This window comes from Pygoscelis adeliae, unplaced genomic scaffold (assembly GCF_000699105.1).
Source record: "Pygoscelis adeliae isolate BGI_AS28 unplaced genomic scaffold, ASM69910v1 Scaffold4, whole genome shotgun sequence".
In the NCBI taxonomy this organism is placed as follows: Eukaryota; Metazoa; Chordata; class Aves; order Sphenisciformes; family Spheniscidae; genus Pygoscelis; species Pygoscelis adeliae.
Window position 1 is genome coordinate 10,983,338 of NW_008824986.1, and position 22,622 is coordinate 11,005,959.

Here is a 22,622-nt window from a genome sequence, read left to right on the forward strand (position 1 = left end):
CTCCTTTTCTCCAGGCTAAACAACCCCAGCTCCCTCAGCCACTCCTCATAAATACAGGGTTTGCCCCACAGAGCTTCCAAAACATGAAAAGGCACAACATCAAAGGGGAAAACCTTTGTGTTTGAGGGTCTGGGGAGAAAGCGTGGGGATCTAGCAATGGAAGAAAATAAAGGGAAGGAGGAAACCTGTTGTGCAGATGGGAATTAGAAAGCAAAAGAGAGAGAGGGAAAAAAAGGAATGTGTTTGGAATATTTTCTGTATGAAACAACTTGAGGGAGAGAGTATTTTTCATAAACCAATACAATTATTTTAATAAAAAAAATCCTTAAAATATTAATGGAAGGCGTCTGAAGGCAGAGTTAATTATAGCTGTGCCACTCACATAGCCGTACGTAAGGCTCTGTCAGGATTTCCATTATGAATGCTGGTTTTTTGAGAGGTAATAACTCAGTCAGCCCAAATTTCATAATGGCTAAAACTTTATGTTGAAGTTCTTAGCATAGGCGTGATTTTTTTCTTATGTTTCCTTTGTTTCCCATATTTCTTAATTGATCTGGTTCTTTTTGAGGTATGGAAAGACGTCAGTTTTGAATGTTTGGATAGATGGCTAAATGGATCAAGGTTACTACAGTTTCAGGGCATCCAGCTTCCTTTTGCAATCCTGCAGAGAGTGGATGTTGGAGGCTTTGTAAATATGAAAGTCAGGAGAGGGAGATGATCATTTTTGCCACAGCCAAGGGCTGTACTCAGATATAAGTGGAACTGATCCCGGAGGTCCAGCCCAACCAGCAGCAGTAAGGAGTGGGGTTAAAGCACCAGGACTTAGAGTCCAGCTTTCAACATGGATGGGTTGCTGCGGAGGGTTTATCTGGCGACAGGAGCCAGAATCTGGGATCACCTCAAGCAACCTTGTCAAGCATTGGGACTCCATTGAGAAATAAAGTAAGAGCACAGAAGGACTGTGTAGGAGACTCCGTAGACTCTTTGGCACAAATCTTATGCATCACAGGAGCAAACTATACCTTTATCACTTGCATTAACATTTCTATTGATTTCTTCTTAGGAATTGAAAATTAAAGACCTCACAAAATAACATCTCTCACACATATGGAGAAGAAACTGTTGGTATGTAGCAGTAAATTTCATGCACAAAATATTGTCCACATTTATTTATTTTTAATTTCACATAAGTTTCATTCACTTCAGCAGATGAAGGAACTTTGTTATTTTCCCATAAAAAATGTAGAACACAAATTTATGTCACTCCCGAAAGCAAAATCTGCTGATAAATACCAGAGTTCTTTTCTTTGCCTAAACTCAGCCATTAAACCACTTTCACTCCGGTGAGAGATCTGGCTTGCATATACCATATTAGTGTGAAAATTACCCTAAATATGAATGCAACAACGTTGCTTGCAGGCTAATGGCTAATACTGTATGCACTGGGGAAAAAAAAAAATCATTGCCTGCATGTTTACTATGTCATTTGTGTTAGTTCTGCTGGCTGATTGTCATAGCATATTGCAGCTGCCGGGGGAGAGGGGGAACCAGAGAAAATGCACATAGTTTCATTGCAAGCATCATTCTATATCCACAATATACTGTTACCCTGCACTTTGTAAAGATATCTGCCAGCAGGTAGAAATGCATTCCTTTCTCACTACTATATAGGATTATTTGGTAACCATTTAATGAAAGATTGCAATATGCTAGTAGCAGAACATTTTTTCACCTGCTGGGTAGTTGTTCAACTCAACCTACTTAAAGAGATGGGCTACCATGAGAACACAAAGACACAGCCCTGAATAGGCTATCAGTGATTTTTTTTAAACAATATCTATCCTAGTATTATGCAGTCACAGTAGTTATTATCAAGTAAAGCACAGACACTCCACAAGTTTGAAATGTGAATATTGTAATACGAAAAAATTACATTTGTTTCGTTTTCTGTCCTTGTTACTTTCTTCCTTGTGATAATAGATTCAGATTTTGTGCCATTATCTGGTCTTATTAAAGGAAAGTGGTATCAAATTTAATACTTCCTATATAAAGTAAGAGAGCACCTGCTCATAAAATGTATTTTCCATGCACCTCGCAAAATACAGGGAAATTAACAAAATGGCTGTACTATATTAGAACAAGGGCACAACTGTTACTATCTGTATAAGATTGATTTTGATGACGATTACAGGAATGGTATTTGTCTGACAAAGCCAAGCACTCAAAATTTATCCTTTTTGTGTTTTTTATTCAAAATTGTTCATTCTTAATGTGACATTGCAAGAACTATTTTTCTAGATTATAGCTTTTTTAATATAGGTTTTAGAAAGTACATCTATGTCAGAATTTTTTTTCATATATAATGTCCTGATTGCATTATCACATAGACATGATGTACAAGCCTAGACCCTTAATGTGTGACAAGATATAGCCTTCATTGGATAAAACACATGCTAACCTGGAAAATGGGACCTGTATCATCAAATCAATATCTGCATTATGCATGAGACTCCTCAGTTTGGAACAAGACCATCAGCTAGAGCAAAATGGATCCATCCCTGGCAACAGGAACATTTTAACCAAACCAGGATTCCACTTTTTTCTCATGTGAGGTGCCTGCAACCCTGTGCTAATGAGATTTTTAGTTATACGAAAGCCAAGCTTACTGACCAGCCTTTCCAGAGCAAAATGCTGTTGAACATTTGCTCCTCATCATGGTGAAGCATCAGGGCAACCCACCACCTGCATCCTTTGCTTCCCAGATGACATCAGGTCCATCCAACCTTGCTTTCCTCCTGGGGATGAATAGACCCTTTGTGTATTGCCTGCCCAAGAGTATTCATGGCAGGTAAGATCAGAAGACAATTACACCATTTCAAACCCTCTGGAAGATCCTTCTCGCTTAGAGGAATCACTGATGGCCCCATTAAATTGCTCCTCTTATGCCGATGGAAAGATGAAAGGGACTGAAGCTGGAGATCAGTCCCTGATTGGTAATTGCAGCAAGAGCAGTGTGAGAAGCTGGGAAAAAGGGAGAAGCAAGTCCCGAAAGGAGGAGAGGTGATGAAGCATACACAAAACCTGATTTTGAATAGGTGATCTAAGACCAGGCTTCTGACAGTGCTTCTGCATCTGACTTATAAAGCTAAAAGGTTTTACAAGATGCCATGAGGCTTCCAGCCATCTGTTCCTTCCAAAAAATTATTGCAAGAGTCTATGGCATCACCGCACTGCCCTGCCTTTCCCCTATATCTGGTCCAAGTAATGGTTCTCCCAACTCAAATGAGAAGCGCCGTTTATTTACATACATAATACGTTGCCGTTTGGTAACATCAGGCTCTAGAATTCAGGGCAACAAAGTGCAATGCATATTGTATTTTATTGGTGATTGAAATAGAGAAAAATGGTTTCTTTTGAATTAGCTGGTCCTGGCAGGTTGCAGGCAGCCAAACTTGAAGGAAAAGACAAAGTGACTACTCCTTGGACCACATCACTCTTTTAAATATAGCACACCATTAAGTCCAGCTTGGTTTTACATTCTTGCAACATGACTCCTGTTTCAGTTATTTACTTCTGTTTCCACATAAACGTGGGAATTCATAATCCACGGATGCCGCCTATCCATTGTACTGTACTGAAACAGCATGTGCTGAACTCTTGAACTGTAAAATGTATTGATTATTGTTTCCTTTTGTAATTTTTATGTACTCTCAGGAAGATTGCTCTTTATTACTCTTTTCAACATTTCCTTTATATATATATTGTTTCTACAGTAAGGCCCAGATTCGGGTCCACAATTAAGCACTTTCCTGCAAAGAGAACAAAAACCCTGTCTGAGCTGAAGTTACTCTAGAAACCTCAAACTGCAAATGCTTGCAAGAGAGAGTTAATATATGCAAGATGCTTGTTACTCGTGTGTACAGGTGATTGTAGGTCTCAGTCCAACTGGAAATAACAACAGCGGAAGAGAACTGGAAATTCTCAGGGTAAGTTATTTGCCTATATAACAGCATTGGCAGTTATAAGGGAGCTGTGGAATTGTCTTCAATAAATTGAAAATTTCCAGGATATTGCTGCAAAAGAACGGGAGAAGTCTGTAGGCCATTGACTGCTTTAATCTCCTTTACTAAAGCTCCATTGCACTGTTAGAGTGAGAGCTACAGACAAACTGGAAGGCTTAAACTGTTATCATTCTGCAGAAACCTGGTTTTGACTCGGTTAGCCATGATAAGAAGGATATGCGGGCACTTAAAAGGATACTATTGTGGTACCATTTCTGATAAAATGGTGCTTACAGCTTTGGAGTGGAGTAAAACCTATCCATGCTCTCTTTGCTAAAATGCCAATTAGTGACACCAGACATGGTAATCGTGTGGAGGATTTAGCTGACCTTCCCTAGTGTTCCCCAGGCCAACAAAAACATCGACAGAAGAGTCTTATACTTTGCATTAGTTCGCTATGAGGAATGAACTTGTAGTCATGAAACACAGGTAATACATACCAATTTCATTAAGAAAGCCTTAACGATGATTTCATATTAAAGGATTGTTTAATTTTTACAAATGTGGGGAAGTGTTAAAAAAAAAAAAAAACAGACACATCTTTGGCTGTGTTGCAAATCTGTAATTCACACTGATGGTGACACAGAGTTTAACAGTATCTACAACACCACCAAAGCCTATCCTGTGACCTGGTGATGTAACTGATCCTCAAGAACATAAAGCAAAACCAAGCAAAACCCTCAGATAGATTGTGCAGTTCACCTGGACTTGTTCCATGAGTAAATATTTTGGGATGTTTGCTTTGGCTCAAAAACAGCCATGAAAAAAATTACCAAATTCACTGTTGGTATTAAGTGTGATTCTCTTGAGAATGACTGTAACACTTCATTTTTTTCCCAAGAATTTAGGTACTGCCCCTATATCACTAAATACCTCTTTACAGAGATCTATGCAAATTATATACACCATACTGCTGGGTCAAAAATGTTATTTTTTACAGACTTATGCACCTTCAGCATGAATGGTTATACAAGCAAAGAATCAGAGAATCAGAGAATTTAGGTAGATCAAAACCATGGACACCATGGACAGTTAGACCACAGAAAAAACAGGAAAAGCAAGAACTAGAGACAAAAGATAAGACATCTCCTCCAAAATGAAACTTTGGTCTCCATTCATGCTTACTTATGAGAATGTATCGCATCAGATATCACAGTTCCATAAATATCAATTAAGATTCCAGATTAATTTAGTTCTTTATCACTAACCAAGTCCACATGAATAGCATGGATGTTGACTTGGATCACAGAAGGAATTGAATAAACTGGACACTGAGCCAAATTGACTTGTAATCAGGCCACAATTTTTAAAAAAGACAAACAGTCCTAAAATTGCAAACATATGCCGTATTTTATAGGATCAATCACAGTTACTACCTTTAATTAATGATCCAGTTCTATCTCTGACCAATAAGTTTATAAATCTGGCAGACTTCACAGTCATGGCCATGAACCGACATATGTGAGGAAACCCTAGCTTCTGGCCAGGTTTGTGTCTGGGATAAACAACGGTGCTTGTCCACCTGCCAAAAGCCGTTTACTCACACTCACTCACATATACACAACCAGCCACAAATGTAGTCTCAACACTCAGGGAAAACCAGATTTAGAAATTCTGGAGAAATAATCCCAAGCAGCTCTTGCAGAACAGCTTATTTTCCAGGGCTCTCTCCTCCCACTCTATGGACACCCTCGCTCCAATCGCTCCTTTGAGCTCCGTTGGGGAATGCATGATGCTAAACTGCACAAAGACACTTCTAGTGCAATATTAAAGTATCTAAACTGGGAATTACTGAGGAATCATTATCATGCTTGAAATTCAAACCCCACCCTTGTTCCATGCTCACTCCCTTGTGTACACCAACTCTTCTTGTTAAAAAAATACAGCTCTAAGCTAGGGAAAAAAAGACACTATTCCAGTACAAGGAGCTCAATTTATTTTATATGGGCTTTTAACAGATATTAAGAGCAATGTTTTCAAATCCATCAGTTCATTTTCCATTCATTTTTCAAGGAAAATAGGTAGTCCAAGAGCAAACAGAGATGGGCTCCTCTGCTTACCTCTTGACTTGATCCAGAAGCCATATAGTTATGCCAATTTGCAGCTTCTTCCAGTAGCTGAGTCCGGTCAGCAGTTCAGGTAGACTTAGATGAAAAATGCTTTGTGCCTGAAGTCAAGATTTCAGTTTTTGTATGCATGGTCATTATACAGTCCTCCTTTTACACATACCACAGTCCAAAGAGACCCATATCAAATGGCTGCAGAGAAGCATGTGGTCTACAGATATGAGATGAAATGGTAGCCCTATTACTGAATGTCTTCTCTTTCATGGCTGTATTTCAGATCTAATTCTGTTGTTTTTTCTAGTGCCTCCATGGGAACTGGTTACAGGATTTCCCAGGTTACAGGGATTTAGCAGATCACACGCTCCAAGAACTTCTAGTTTATTTCAGTAGGGGCTAGTACCAAAAATTCAAGACCTGATTTTATGTCCATCTTATTTTCCTTGTTGCATTTGATGCTATAAGAGGGCTTGTCATCCTTCACATTGCTAGCAGTGTAAGGAACCCTTTCCAATGGACTGTGAGGATCTTCTGTAGGCGTTCGTGTTGCATCAAGCCTACTTTCCTACCAGTTGCTATTCCCAGCCCCAGCCTCTAACAACAAGGAGGTGAAGCAGCCCTTGTCTGTGCTCTGCATTTTATTTCCAATATTTAGGATTTCAAGGGAGCCAAAAACAATCTGACACCCTCATTGCAGCAAGAGAGAGGGTAAAGACCAGGAAAACCTGTAATGTTTCCACTGCCAGACTTATGGAAAGAAAATAGCACATGACCTTTATGATTCTGTCATTATAAACCACTTTTCAGGACAGCTTCAAAAGAATATCTGAACAGTTCTTTGCTTTTCTACCTGAAAATGAAACACTACCAAATTTCTAGTCTTCAAAGTAGACAAGTAAAGTAAATTCACTTTATCCAAAGACCACTGAGCAGGACATAAGCACAGTGCCTTCAGCTAAATGAGTCTGCCAAGTAAAACAAATACTCCTAGTACCAATGAATCACACCACCAGATTTACCATTTGGCATTCAGTATTTAGATGTAAGATTTTAGCTGCGCTCTTCTTAAGCAGAGATTTTTCCCTATCAAAAGCAACCTTGAAATAATTGGGGGGGGGAATCGCTATAAACCATAAAAGAGCAAATAAAGAAAGGGACTGAAGGAAAGGTGAAATACCTTTTTGGCATAAATACCAGCACCCACCACAGCAGCTGGCTATTCTGACAACGGGGGCACTTTGGGAAAGGTTGGTTGAAATTACTATGGATGAGATCCTAATGACATGAAAGGTGATAACTTTTCCTGCAACTCTTCCATGCAAATGCCAGAACGGGTCACTTGCTCCACCTGCCAAACGTACAAGGTCAAATTTGTACCTGATACTAGGATCAAAGGGAAACACTCTTACATAGTCTGATTCCCTACAGGCTACAGGACTATGCATACCATTTAAATCCTGCTCTCTGCCAGTAACTTGTGGATGAACTGAGTATATACTGAGAATGACATCCGATCTTGATTTTGATTACAGCACATCCATCAATAAAGTCTTGCAATGGCCAGTTACTGCATTTTCATATGCGTAACTTCAAGTAAACCACACGTCCTTAAAACATTCCTTAAAAATAGTCCCCAGACAACCTCAAAAAGAGCCTCAGTCTGCTTGGGAGAAAAACACTGAAGCAAGATGACTAAGGAAGGCTGGGACCGGGGCAGGACTACCCCTGAAAGGAACAGGCAATGTTTGCTTTCCTTCTCTCACCCATGCAGGTATAAACCACCCTGCTGCTGAATTCCTTCTTGTTTTTACAGCTCTAAGGCTGATATGTATGAAAATATATTGCTTATAGAGTTTACAATGTAGGTCATTTCCAGGTTGAATACAATCTGATTTCATACATATTGCTGCTGACTATAATGCCCCATGAATATGTCTGTACATTTAACAAAGGCATGAGAGCAGATCAGATGGACAGTTACATTTAAACATATAGAAATAGATTAATAGTCACCAACATCTCTTCAGTGAGATAGAATAAAATACATGTACTTATTTATTTTCACTAATATATCCACTCAAGGAAGAGACCAATCTATGAGAAACAGCTGCAGTGAAAAGTTCAAAAAGAGTATTCGTAATGGAAATTAATGTTTCTAAGTTAGTTTTAGCTGAAGCTTTCTGCACTTCTCACCTCCAAGACCGGTCGCCGTGCCGTTCCTGAACCGGGTCGCCATGCCTGACGAAGGCAACAAGGACCCAACCTCGGACATATACTTTATCTTAAGAGCTGCAGCAATACTATAACAAACTTGTCCCCAGATAGCTGTCTAAAGTCTCTTCTTTCCAGCTCCTTCATTGACCAGGCAAACTTTGAGGGTTTCAGGATGCCTCAAAGGTGGGTGTTGACCTCCCAATGGTCTTTTCCCACAGCCAAACTCACTAGGGGTCATGGAGTCTTCCAACCTGGGGGATAAAGTAAGGTTAAGGTCTAAAGATTGGCAGAATAAAAGCACAAAGGATCCAGTTCTGCAATGATGCATGCTATTGAAAATTATACAAGTGAAAAGCTTCTTGAGGCTGTGTTTTAATAGTGATAATGGTTAGACTGTTGTCCTAAGCAGTGGGAAGTCAAACAGGAGTCAGGTTATCTACATAAAGTCTGTATAATGCCTCAGAGTGACCCAGGCTGGTCATCGCTCAGTCTAGAGACCAGTTCTGAGGTTATTTTCTTGATCTGGCCAGCTGAGCAGGCACCGGTCTGACAAATTTGGGGATTCTCTAAACTCTGCTTCCAACAAGTTTGCACAGCAAGTTTCAAAGCAAGTTTAATTCTGCAGCATTCCCTCGTTTTGGTGCTTTTGGAGATCCCCTCAGACAAATATTTGCCTTTTCTGCTTCCCAAGTAACTTTGAACATCTAGGTGATGGCCATCTTTGTCTGCCTCCCTTCCTCCTCATCCTCCACGGCATTTTTCAAAGCTCTGTGCAGATATTGACTGATTGACTAATGGAAAAATGAATGGACGCATTCAGGTAAACATTTAAACTATGCACTAAACTTCAACCACCTGCTTAAAACCTTCCTCAGTAACAGGCTTTTCAGAAGTCAATAAAGAGGAAAAATATCCCTAAGGATTCAAGTTGCTCAGTATGCTGTTAACAGCATCTCTTAATTTATTTGTGTATTTCAAGAGTATATTTTAAGGATGTATTTTTACTTGCTTTTTCCACAGTTCAAAATACGTGCTACAAAACATAGACGCAGCCTATGAAGCCTAGGCAGCCAAGAAGGCCAATGGCATCCTGGCCTGTATCAGAAATAGTGTGACCAGCAGGAGTAGGGAAGTGATTGTGCCCCTGTACTCGGCACTGGTGAGGCCGCACCTCGAATACTGTGTTCAGTTTTGGGCCCCTCACTACAAGAAGGACGTTGAGGTGCTGGAGCGTGTCCAGAGAAGGGCAACGAGGCTGGTGAGGGGTCTGGAGAACAAGTCTTATGAGGAACGGCTGAGGGAACTGGGGTTGTTTAGCCTGGAGAAAAGGAGGCTGAGGGGAGACCTCATCGCTCTCTACAACTACCTGAAAGGAGGTTGTAGCGAGGTGGGTGTCGGTCTCTTCTCCCAAGTAACTAGCGATAGGACGAGAGGAAATGGCCTCAAGTTGTGCCAGGGGAGGTTTAGATTGGACATGAGGAAAAATTTCTTTACTGAAAGAGTGGTTAAACATTGGAACAGGCTGCCCAGGGAAGTGCTTGAGTCACCATCCCTGGAAGTATTTAAAAGACAGGTAGATGAGGCACTTAGGGACATGGTTTAGTGGGCCTGGTGGTGTTGGGTTGACAGTTGGACTCGATGATCTTAGAGGTCTTTTCCAACCTTAATGATTCTATGATTCTATGATTCTAAAGACTTGAGATTGTGCCCAAGAAGCTGACAGTGTGACACACGGAGAGTGCTCCCTGTGACAAGCAAGCCAGAGCAGCCAGCATCTGGAGATCTTTCACCACGGCCCTGCGCAGTGCCTCTGGCCTGGGGAACCAAGGAGCTGATCCACAACAACCATCACCAGCTAAAGGTAAGGACTGGATTTGACTCTAACCACAGATGAGCTGCATCAAGGACCCTGATCAGGACCTTTCTCCTGTCACACCACCAATGCTCATGGAGTTGTGCTGAGGCTATCTGCAAAATTAACAGTTTTCAGATTTCTGGCATGGCTTCACCAAAGCTTTAAACCAGGAAGCATTTCTGCAGCTATGCAAAAAAAATTTGTTCTATAGCTATTATCTGCTGTAAGAATAATATTAATAGGTTTTTTAAATTGAAAGTTATGGGTGAGCTATGCCGACTTTTCATTGCTTTGTTGTAAGGTGCCTCGAGGAATTTGCAAGAAAATACGCTATAAATTGTGCCACACTGTCCAGCTTCTGGAGGTTGACTGACTATTCAAAAGCCTGTCAAAGCATGTTCAATAACAATATAAGCTGCTTCTTTTTAGTTCTTCCAACTTGAAGGCTAGGTCAAGGGCATTATTTCCAACTTTTTCGTAAAAGACTAACGGCTGCCTGGTTTGTCTGTGGCATAGATGAGTGATATCCAAAAGAGACTGGGTCTTTTAGGAGACGAGTCAGCTCATCCTGCTTACTTCAACCATAGGAAAGTCAAGCCCTCAAAACTAAGATTTTGGGCTCTTGCCTGGCTCCCTGCTCTGGGACAGGATCCCAGATGTTCCATGGGCAACTATGAGTCTCAGGCAGAAAATCTTGTCCTGGATAGCCTTGGTCTGGCTATTGCAGATACGTACCTAGTCCCTCAGGCCATTCCTGCACCAAGGGCTCAGGAATCAGTACTCCAGGTTGTTCTCCTATCCTCAGATCCCATGAAAAGGCTCCCAAGATGTGTAAGTAATGGGGCAGGACAGATAACACTCCAGCAGCATTGCTTCTCCCATGCCTTTCTATTCATTTCAGTTTCCTTTTCTCTTTGTAACACACGAGGGGGGAGCATCCAGATCAGTGGAGTACGGTGTTTTCCAGCACCAATACTTGTGTATACCTCCTGTAAAAATTCTGCAGCTGCTGAGTATCAGCAACCTGACCCTCTTAGCAGCCGCTGCTATTAAGCACACCATACATACCCTGTCTGATTAATATCCTGTGACAGAGCAGGGTAGGAAAGCTGGATGTGTAGAGGTTCACAGATGGATATTTTTGTTATTTTAATTTGCTCAGTGACAGTTTTCAGAGACCATACGCTAGCAAATGTCTCTTTCTGCAATAGTTGGAAGAGTCAAAAGTGAAAACCTTTTCAATTTTTACAACCTTGCCTCTGTGGCAGGCTAAGTCATTTCAGAGACTTCCTGGGCAATTTGTCTGGGATCAGGCTATTTCCCCAAGCATCCAGAAAAAGCAACTTTTTTTTGTTCAAGCAGGTTCACAAGCAACATGAAAAAAGCCACCTGAAAAACAAGCACGTCGTTAATGCTGAGCAAAAAAGCTGCAAAAGAGATAACGCAAAGTGGAAGACCGTAAAAAAGAAAATGTGTGCAATCTTCTCGGCAGCAGTTATTCCCTCATCTTAACATTTTTGTCTCAGTCTTCAAAGCTTTGATACTTTCATTTTCATTTCACATTACCAACATTTTGTGTTTCTTTTTAATCACTGACCGATACTAAAACATGTCTATATATTAAAGCATGTCTATAGGCATGAATATTGATGTCAAGAGGATAAAAATAATAACTTGGGCAAATAAAGAAGGTGGCTAGATTATGTCACTTCTGATCATTTCTGTTTGATTTTAATAATCACTACAAGTAATAAGAGTCTTTATACAACTTAAGTTTTGGAACAAGCCTTTCAACTTGAATTTATCATTAAAGAAGCGAATCTGAAGTGCTTACTTGGGCAAAACTTAGGTAAGTTTTGGCCAATACCAGAAGGGTTACCAGCCGCATTGCACCATCTGTCCCTCCCTGAAGTCACAGATGGATTCTCTGTTGTCAGTTTTACAATTTCTAGGCAGACCAATGCTGCCTTAAAGCAAAAAGGAAGCATTATGCAAAGCTTCCCGTGGCTTTACCGGCAAACCTTTTCCTCAGTTTCACTCACAAAGAACTTTAAGAACAAACTTAACTTTTCTAAACAAAAATAATTTCATCATTTTGTGTGGCATTAACACCCTGCTATTTCTATATGTTATCTATATTTTTCTTGTTGACATTCAACCAATTCAGAGCTAAAAATCCATCCTGCACTTTTTCTGGGGTCGTAAATCATAAAAAGGTTATATTTTATGAAAGCTGAAGCTGAGAAGTAAACAGCATATTTGTATCAAAAGAGTTTCATCTATTAAGCAGCAATGACAGGGCCCTCTGGGCCAAAATCTAGTTTTCTTACTTAAAAAGCTTAGTTCTTTTGTAGACTCCTGCAGGGACCTATAACAGTTGGAATTGGGTTTTTTATGCCTTTGAGGCCTCCAAATGAATGTTACAGTTTTCCATTATTTTCTTTTTTCTTTTGAGAGAGCGAGGCTACCTGCTTATTGCCTAAAACCTACACCCTGCAATTGTTCTGTTGTAAAATCCGTCTTCCAGCCAGTAGCCTCACATATGATCAGGCATCCTTAGTGCTGCCTTTCCATTTTACCCGATGTGGGGCAAAATACACAAGAAAAGAAATGCAGCATGCAATTGTAGGCAGAGTCTATTCAAAATTTCATATTAAACTTTGTGCATCTGCAGGATTTCTGAAATTATCTTCAAAGAGCAGGACCCTGCAAAAATGCATGTGTGTTCACTTTATATCCTGCAAATATGCATGTTTTTATTGAGATACTCACGTGTCAGTGATTGTAGAGGAAGCATGAGTGTCTGGGAGCTGGCAATTCAGACGGGCTCTTTTCTTTTCCCTTCTCTGCTGCGACCATAACTCAGAGGCGGATGCTCGGTCGTTTCTTTCTAGCCGCTGGGAGTTGGGCACATCAGAGGGTCTCAGGTTTTCTATCTCTGTCTCCCACTTCCAAAATACCTCTCCATTGCATCTGGAGCTGTGAGGACAAACATATTAGGTCTGTGTGGTACCATGATACTGTGGTGTTGGGAGTCACTAAAATACCTCAAATATTGCCAGCGATTTCCAAGGGATTGCTCGGAGTGTAGAGCATTAAACACGTGTGAATAAATCTTTGCAGGATCAGGACCTGAATGCATTAACTTTAGCCATTCTCACCTAGCAAATGGCCTCAATTCAGACTGGGGCAGATCCCTCCCAGGTACAACCCAACCAATCTCAAGTCGCACCAAGGCTGAATTTGGCTTGGCACCCACCATGATCATCATCTGATTCATCTGAGCACCAGCGCGGCTGAAATTCTCCAGAGCATTTTGCGACTTACTATACATGTGAAATGAAGACACTGGTCTGCATCTTTCTTCTTATTAAAATTTGCTATTAGTCCACCTTTGGCTATTAGAAGATGACAGACCTGACCCTTTTTGAATGGTGTAATTTCCAGCCGTGAATATCTATATATTACACTCTGATTACATCACAAGCACGAGTTCAGAGTCAGCAAATTTACCACCTCTAAATTAGTAGAATAATCACTAACAATTAACAAAATGATATATCCAAGTCACAGTAATCTTTTTAGCCACTTTGAACATATATTTGTTCTTTTGATGTCCTGTGTGAATAGGAGTGCTTTATCTGACTGATGATGGGCTAAACAATGGTTCAGAGTTGTAATATAGAACTCAATTTGCTGAAACTATCATCTGAAAGGCCTGGACAATTTATTGAACACTGCAGATGAAAGAAAGGGGAAAAAAATTTTAAAACTGACCACTTCTAAAATGAAGAAAATAGAGCAGTAAAGGGTATTGTAATATACTTTAATCTTCCTTAATGTAGAAAAATATGAAATGCCATTAAAGCCTCCTTTGAAATGGATGTGTCCGCATGGCTTGAGCACCAAAATCTAGTTAATGAATCTATTGTTAAAGCAAATAAACAGGAAAGCAGCAGAGAAGGAGTGATCTATGCTTTATACTGACTAATTCAGAAGATGAAAGCAGAGAAAAATTAAAGTTAAATTCATATAAATATTACAGCCAAGGAGAATTGTTGCAGGTGTTAAAAAAAAAAAAAGAGAGAGAGAGAAAAGGTAAAGCATGAATTTTCATTCAATTCGCAAGTCACAACCAGGAGACATTTTTTGTATAAAGGCAAAGTCAGGCAAGATGAAAGCTTTTCAAGGGGCACAATAATTAACATTTTAAAAGGTTTTAGCAATAAAATAATGATTCCACAATAACAGCAATTTAATCATTTTATTTGAGAAATTAAATTGATTGCTAGTGTTCATTTGTAAGAAGTGGCATTTACTGCATTTGTAAGAAGTTATCAAATCATGTTTCCGTTTTAATAGTGGTTTTTTTTAATATGTATTCAATGTTCAGACAGAGAAGAGATGTTGCCGTCATTTGTCTGCCTAAATGGTCGCACCTGATGCTGCATTTTTTATGCACATGCCCATGTTTACAGTACGAATAAATGCTGCTAATAAATGTCAGGCAAGAGCAAGGTGGAGCAGGGTGGTGCCATCCCCAGCAGCCGGAGGAGCTGAGATGCACCAGCAGTGCTTAGCACCAGAGCAGTGACTTCATCCAGAAGACATACGAGCATCTGGAGATCCCCACACAGGGCTGGCCATGCTTCCACCATGACACACCAGTAATCGGCAGTGTGTCACTGATGATGTCTCTTGTAACCCTCTGAGGACACCAGGGAGGGAGAAGATGTTTCCAGAAGTCTGAAATGGTCCAGCTGAGCTCACCAACACCACAGCATCTCAAGCCAACATCTTTCTGAGCTGAGGGGATGGAGACCTGATGCTTTTCTTCTCCTGGCCCGGGATGGGGAAGGTGGAGGATGGCTGTGCTCGTGCATGGGTACAAGGCACCTGGGCTTGGCTGGGAGCAACCTGGAGGGGACCTGGCTCTTCGCTGTCTGCTTTGGATCCTGAATGGTGAGACATGCGGTCTCCACACAAGGAGCATCTTGCAGGGTTGGAAAGCGATGTTCAGGGAAAAAGTAAGACCCAGCCCTGCTGAGGTCAGCGGAAAGATTTGCATCAATTCCAGTGGGTGCAAACACAGACTCATTTCATGTAAAAAAAAAAAAAAAATATATATATATATATATATATATATATATATATATATATATATATATATATATATATATATATATATATATACATACACACATACAAAAATCCTTCAAGCAGCTAACACAAAGTAAGCAAGATGGGCCCAGCTCCACTTCGGCTTAGGTCCATGAGAGAACAACAGGGTCCTAACTCTACACGTCTTTTGCAATAATTAATCATGGCATAGATAAAGTGAGCAAATCGTATATCATCTCAACCAGACTATCCATATAATTGTCAAAATCTAATTTAAATGACAGATCCACTGCAGCATACGTTTTGTGTACATCTAATGAATTTGTATTTCCAGCCCATATATTTTAACTTTCTGATTGCATTAGTTCTTTTGTTGAGTGTCCACACACCAAATAAACTTCTCTAAGATAATGATAATGCACCATTCTGTTTTCTATATCTGTCCGGATTAGAATGTAAGACAAGATGAGTCTCTTGTAGCTGACAGTGGCATGTGCTCTTTTTCTCCCCCCCCCCCAAAATGTGCATTGTTCAGAATTGGGCTATTTCAATTTTCCTTTTAAAACTATAAGCTTTAACTCTCAGAGGTGGGAGTTGTGTAGGAAGAAGCTGCCAGGTAACAGATGTATCTGTTAAAGTTGCTGCTTGAGTGTGGACAGTAATAGGATTTCCAGAAATGAACTGCTATTTTGTGAGGCACTAACACAGAAATGTACAATGGGAAATGAGAGCTTGAACTTTGCTTCTCCTGGAGAACTGAACCGTCTCTTTCAAAGAAGAAAAAAAAAAAAATTTGAAAACAAGCCATTTTCCATTGCTTATCTTTTAATTTCTATTTAATAAGAAGAACAATTTTTTGCTTTGTTTTGGCAAGTAGAAGGCCAAAATTTTATAGGACAAATTCAACCTGAACGTATCTCCATATCTATGTCTCTGTCTGTATCCGTCTTTCTGCCTCTCTTTGCCCATCACAGCTCAGGATAACATGGCAATGTTGTATGAACAATATTTCCTTTGATACGGTTACACCAAGGACATTTTTTGTTCCTATCTGGCCACTGTGCAATAGCTTTATAGTTTTTAAGATGGCCAAAAAGATTTGTGCCATCTCCTAACAAAAAAAAAAAAATGCCATGTCCATTAAAGGCAACAGCTTGATGAAGGCTAAAGGTTAGGTCCATCGAGTGACCGTGAAGGTTTTACAAAAGGCTAAGAGAGCTGATGGTGCTGCAGAGCTCCTGACCTCCGCTGGTCCACCCAGACCTCCGGTGGCCCCTCACCTCGCCCTTAAACACACAGGACTAATTGAAAAGTCCTCCTTCCTGCCTGGAGAGAATAATTTCTCCTTCATTGACTGACCTTTCGAGTCTATGGCAGATTCTGTGTACTGAAAGACTTTCAATCTGTGAAACAGATGATTGTAAGATCTTCAGTCTTCCTTTCTCTCAGTATTTAAAAAAAAAAAAAAAAAAAGTGAGCTGGTTGTGTCATTCCAAATGCAAATGCATATAAAAATTAAAAATACATCACAATGTGGTACAGCAAGAAACATTTACAGTAAAATCACACAAGCACATGTATTCCATAGTGAAAAGGGAGTCATTAACAAAAACAGTTTTATTCGATAGCAAAGGCGGGATGTTTGCTACCCCGTTGTGCTTTTTGAGGGGTCAGGCTCCCTGTGCCCACCGCACCCCTGTGCTCCCTGCTGAGCTCTACTCAGCACCTTGCTGTCAGCCTAGCAGCTGTGAAACTGATGGGTTTTAACCCAACTTCCAAAATGACACGCCCAGCATACTGCTTATTAAATCACAGGGACTTTTCACAGTGGCGTCAGAAAGTGCTGGGATTGGGCCCCTCATTTCTTTCTCTTGCTATTCCTTGCAAAGTGCTGCCACTTTGATAAGTGACATTTCCTATGGCAGCCTTCCTATTACACATTTAGCACCTATTCCCTGTTTGGCCGATAAGCTGTTTGAAGCCCAGTACTTGCCTAATTTTTTTCCTGTTAGCTTTCTAATTCTCCTCTTCACCCCAATTCAGTTGCAAAATTCAATTAAGGCTGGTTAAAAACTGCAAGTGCAAGTGAGCAGCACCTGGCACAAGGGCAGGCTGTGAAGTCTGCTAGCACAAGCAGCAAATCTAAATGGCTGTTCAAATATTGCAGTTTATTTCTTGGGTTTAGGTAGTTTGGCTTGGTTTTTGCAATTATCTTGACCTCTTTATAATTTTACCATGGCTGCGAAAGACAGCCAGATGCCCTCTGACCACGTTGACAACCGTTGACTTTTCTAAAATATATATATGTGTGTGTATATATATATGTAAAAGCTAAATTTCACTTTTTGCTTTGCCTCATGTGGGGTTGTTACTTGAATCGCTGGTTTCAGCAGTGATAACTCCACTGGAGCTCAGAGGTGGGATGCTCCCACACCTGGTGAAACTCTGCGAGGAGAGGGAGGTGGGAGCTCCCACAGCTCTCCTGCAGCAGGGAAGTTAGATCACTTTGGGCTTTTAGAAGCACTATCTTTTAAATAAAATTGCAAGATGGTGAATAAAGTGCAGCCTGAAACAAAAGCCTTAGTGATCTTTGGCAGATTACTTTTGGAAAAGTATGTCCCATTTCAGAAAAATCAAAGCAAAGAAAAACATTGACTACAATTCAGAGGCCTAATGTATTATTATGGCTTTTTATGGATTTTATATATAATTTCCTGTAAAGTTAAGAGGTTGAAGTGATCTCTTACATTCGGCTGCATTATCAGCATAGCACCAAACAATTTTCTACATCTTATTATGTTCGCAGTTGACATACTATTAGAGAAATGTGCAGCTGTCTTACTCTGCTATTCATTTCCTCATTACTATTTTATAAATATATGATTAACAGTTATTGCAGCTGCCTAATTCACATTTATTGCAAATGCAACCCCACAAATGAATGTTCAAAGCAAAGAGATGTGGTTTTAGAGTAATTTAAATTTTACAGTTCCATTTACCCTGCTTTTTAATTTACTGTATAATGACCCTATTAGAATAAAACACATCTGGAAGTTCTTTGGGGAACATTTAATTTTCTGTGGCTTCAGTACTAACAGAACTTGTACCATAAAGGCCACAGATGCTTTGAACACTGTACAAATTTTCACATTTTATGCCAAGATGCTGGTTAATTGTACAGATGAGACAATTACAGCAAGGCAAAAGATAAAGTTCTCTCTACCTTGAAAGCAAATGAAAGAACGTCACACTTAGAAAACTGCTTTTTGGTAACGGCCATATTTTACCCTCATCTCTAGAATAGGAGAAATTTGAGTTGGAACATAAAATTGACCCGAAATTTTCATATCAAAAACAAACAGCATTTTTCAAAGTCCTGTGACTTCTGCTTAGTCGTTACACTCTTGTAAGTAAAGGGAAAATGCTCTCTCACATGACTTTCCCAGCTTCGTTGCCAGCCTCTAAGCTTCTCATCATCACTGTTAAGTGAGATAGTAAATCAATGAGACCAGAGAAGGCTTTGGAGGTCAGTGAGCGATTCCATAAGCATCCCATATTTACAGTCTGTGGCAAGGATACAGATGCTGTGAGTCCCAGCCTGCCATATTAGCAGAATCATCCTGAGAATTTGAAATTGATTTGAATATTAAATACAGATCACTGCAGCAGAGCTCTTTTACAAGAAAGGATGTGAATCCATTCTCATTGATTAGTTAATTTATGTTCTACAACTAATCGAAACACAAATCTCATTAGCCACAGGTCAGTAGACTTGGGAAGGGGGAGAGAAGAAAATCATTTGGATAGCCCAGTTAGCTGTAAAGATATAATTATAAGCCAAACAGTTTTAAAGCCAGTGCCTTGATCAGCGTGTGCAATGGGCTGTCAGCAAGCCATTGTGTAACTTCTCCTCAACAGTACAGGTCTTAAATCTATTTTTAAGTAAGATGGTTGCAGGCACTCAGCTGTTACAGTGAGAGCAACAGTATTGGCTCATTCAGAGGCAAGGCAAAACGCAAAAACCAGAGTATTCACACAGCATAAGCACAGCTTAAGGAATCGTGAGCAACATTAACTAATTAATCGTGACCTCGTTCTAATCTGAAACAACTAAAACACGCCCTATGGCTTCAACCCCTTTGTCTGAATATGTTCCAGCCAAACCCATACAACATCAGATATCAGCAACATTGAAATACAGCCAGATCAGAGATGTATTGTCTGATTTCTCATGACTATTCTGTGTTATTTCAACACCTATAAGCAACAGTGTTTACCTGATGCATTTTCAGATAAATAACTGATACGGTTTCCAGCTTGGAGGTGTATAAGTATGAAAGCATACATGCTAGAAACATTTTCAGTTCATTGCTGAATACTGTTTGATGAATTAGAATTTGACAACTATATTCTAATACAAATTATTTGCTAATTAAATGAAAATTTTCCATGTGTTATGTAGGTTTTTTCCATTTATACTAGAAGTAATGGGAATCATTTCATTAAAAGCTCATATACTGTACTACAATTTTACCCTGAAGTCTTTTAGCAACAAAGTTTCAAAATCAAATTATTATTCCAGGCAGATCTTTCCGTATTTCCGCAGTACCTTACATTCTGTAATTGCTTTATAGTATATTAAATGCATAAAATAATATTCAGTAGGTAGTAGTAATAATAATAATGAACGCTTTGGAGCTGCAGAGCTCTGTATACACACAAAATAAGGAGAGACAGGCAAATAGCAAGAGGTACCTCACTTTTGCAGCCAAGCAAACACTGGCACAGCCAGACAAAGGGTATGCCCACAGGTATGTAACTGGTCAGTGCCCAAGCTCAGCTCAACATGAGAGCGCTTCTCTTCCTGGGAGGGACTCGACAAGAAGGTGGAAGGCCAGAGCAAGGGTGATGGCACTGTGCGTTGTGTTTGTCATCTCCACCAATGCAACCAGAATGGCAGTGGTGCTCTCCAGGACGCACGTCCCTTCTGCAACAGAGCTCAGTTGCCCTCTGCAACTGACCCTCCATGTCTACAGGGCTTGGAGGAGCAGTGCCAAGGTTCATTTTGGAAGGAGGTAAACCATCCTCATTAATCAAGAGGAATAATGTGGAGGCTTTCCGCATGAAGTGAAAGGGACACTATTGCAGCAAGATAGGATACATAATTAGTTCTAAACAAACACTCTTGTGTTGGATTAGCATTAGGTTAACTGTGTTTGGGGGCTTCCATGTGTTTATTTCACTCTGTGTTGTTTGGGTTTTTTAAGAGAGAATCTATGTTGTGAGGATCAAAGCAGCCTGTCCGCACTGCAGTGCTTCCGTTCTTTCTGGTTGTCTCGGTGGAAAGTACGGGAAACATTGCTTCAGGAGCTTCAGATTTCTCCAGTGAACACCAAGCTTTGATGTGTCCTCAAAGCAGCAGCACAGGGATTTAGTAGAGGTCATGCTGATCCGAAATCTCTCTGCTTTAGTATCAGTCAGAGCAAAAGACAGAAAACTAGGAGGTTCTTGTATTTTATTCTCAACAAATTCAGTGACTCGTCGTATAACCTTTAGGAAGTCACTTGACCTCTTTGGCATCCGTTAACCCACCTGAAAACTCAGTAAACGGTAGGACCTTGCTGAAAAGCAGATACTTAAAACTGAATTTTCCTGGGTAAATAAATGAGAAAAACAACCAACAAAGAAAGGCACTGTTCAAAACTCATCCCGTGACCCCATTATTCATGGATCATTAGTGTAATAGGCCACATGGGATCCATAAAAGGCATTATTGCCTTTTATGTCATTGCGTATTTAGAGAGTGATAATCCATATATTATTGAAACAATATAGACTCTAACAACTCCTTCCAACCTATTTTATGAGATCCCAAGATGTCAAAAACAATAACCAATGAACATACCATATATCTGCATATGACTTATGAAGTAATAGTAACTACAGTGCATTTACAAAGAAAACTCCTTTTAATCTCTGGACTGAAAGCATCTAGTTCACATTATGATAAGTAGTTGGCAAATGATCATTTTATTAAGTTAAAGGCACTCATTAGTGCTGCTTTGAAAAGGCTATGAACCCTACCCCTCCCTGCAGAGAAGTATTAATGCATTAGATGGCTGAAAATACTGATAATCAAATGAAGTGCAAACAAAAAAGCTGGATCTAACGGCACATACGCAACATTTTTCCTGTTGGTTCAAACACCATTATTCTCCATTCTGTAGTTCTCTTTTTTTCCTTTTCTGCAACGTATGGAGACACGTACTTTACTCCATGTCTCTCTGAAAAAGACATAGGAAGCTATTGTCTTGAAATTAGTTCTAATAATAGTTACAAAGGCACAAAACCAAAACCCATTTGAAACAGAAATGTGTTTGTACGGTATAAGGTGTGCCACTGTCTTGTATCTTGGCATTATCTTATTTTTGTTTTCTGCATTCCACATCCTCAAAGTATTTCAGTAGGAATTGGGTCCATAAATACAGCTAAGACTCTGCACCCAGTATCTCAAGCACTACCCTAAAAACATACAAAGATACAAAGAGATACAAAATCTCATCTCTCCACTCAGAAAAGTGGAGGGAAGGGACCCTTAAGGCTCTTTGGTATTCTATATTCTACAGCCATCAGCACTGAGTTAAGATATCAGCATACCTCACACCAGCAACCGCATCCTCCTAGGCTCCAGCTAGCAGGTCAAGAGACAGCTGTCCCTGGTTTGCGACCCTGTTTGCCACAGCCACTGCCCTGCAGATCTGCAAGCTGCCCTGCTCGTGTGATTGCTCCTGAACCTGTTTCAATCAATGTAACTGTGCTAGCAGTGATCTGCTACCCAAACAACTCCAGCTCACCAAACTCACATTAACCAACAGCGGGTGAGGAAATGAGCACCTGAAGAGCTCAGCCAGCAGCTTGGAGGACAAATCTACTTCCAAAGATAAGGACTTGGGGAATGGCCACAACCTTTTCCATCAGAGACATGCAGGGAGTCCCTAAATGGGACAGTTGTCCTAATTTTAAGGCCATCATATGTTGTCAGAGTAATGCAAAACTGCTTTGTTAGGGGCTAGGAGCAAGCTCTTGATCCTTATCTCCACAAGCATACGGTTAATATGGCACAAAACATAGCAGTACAGCCAAGGAGGACAGTGAAGGCCACAAGATTATACACATAGCCAGGTATATTCAAGCCACTGTGAATTTTAATAGATAGGCAGCATCTGTGCTTGTAGATGCAGCAGATATATGTCTTGTCTTGCACCCATTCTAAGAAACACCCTGCAGAAGAAGTAGGCTCCTGTATCC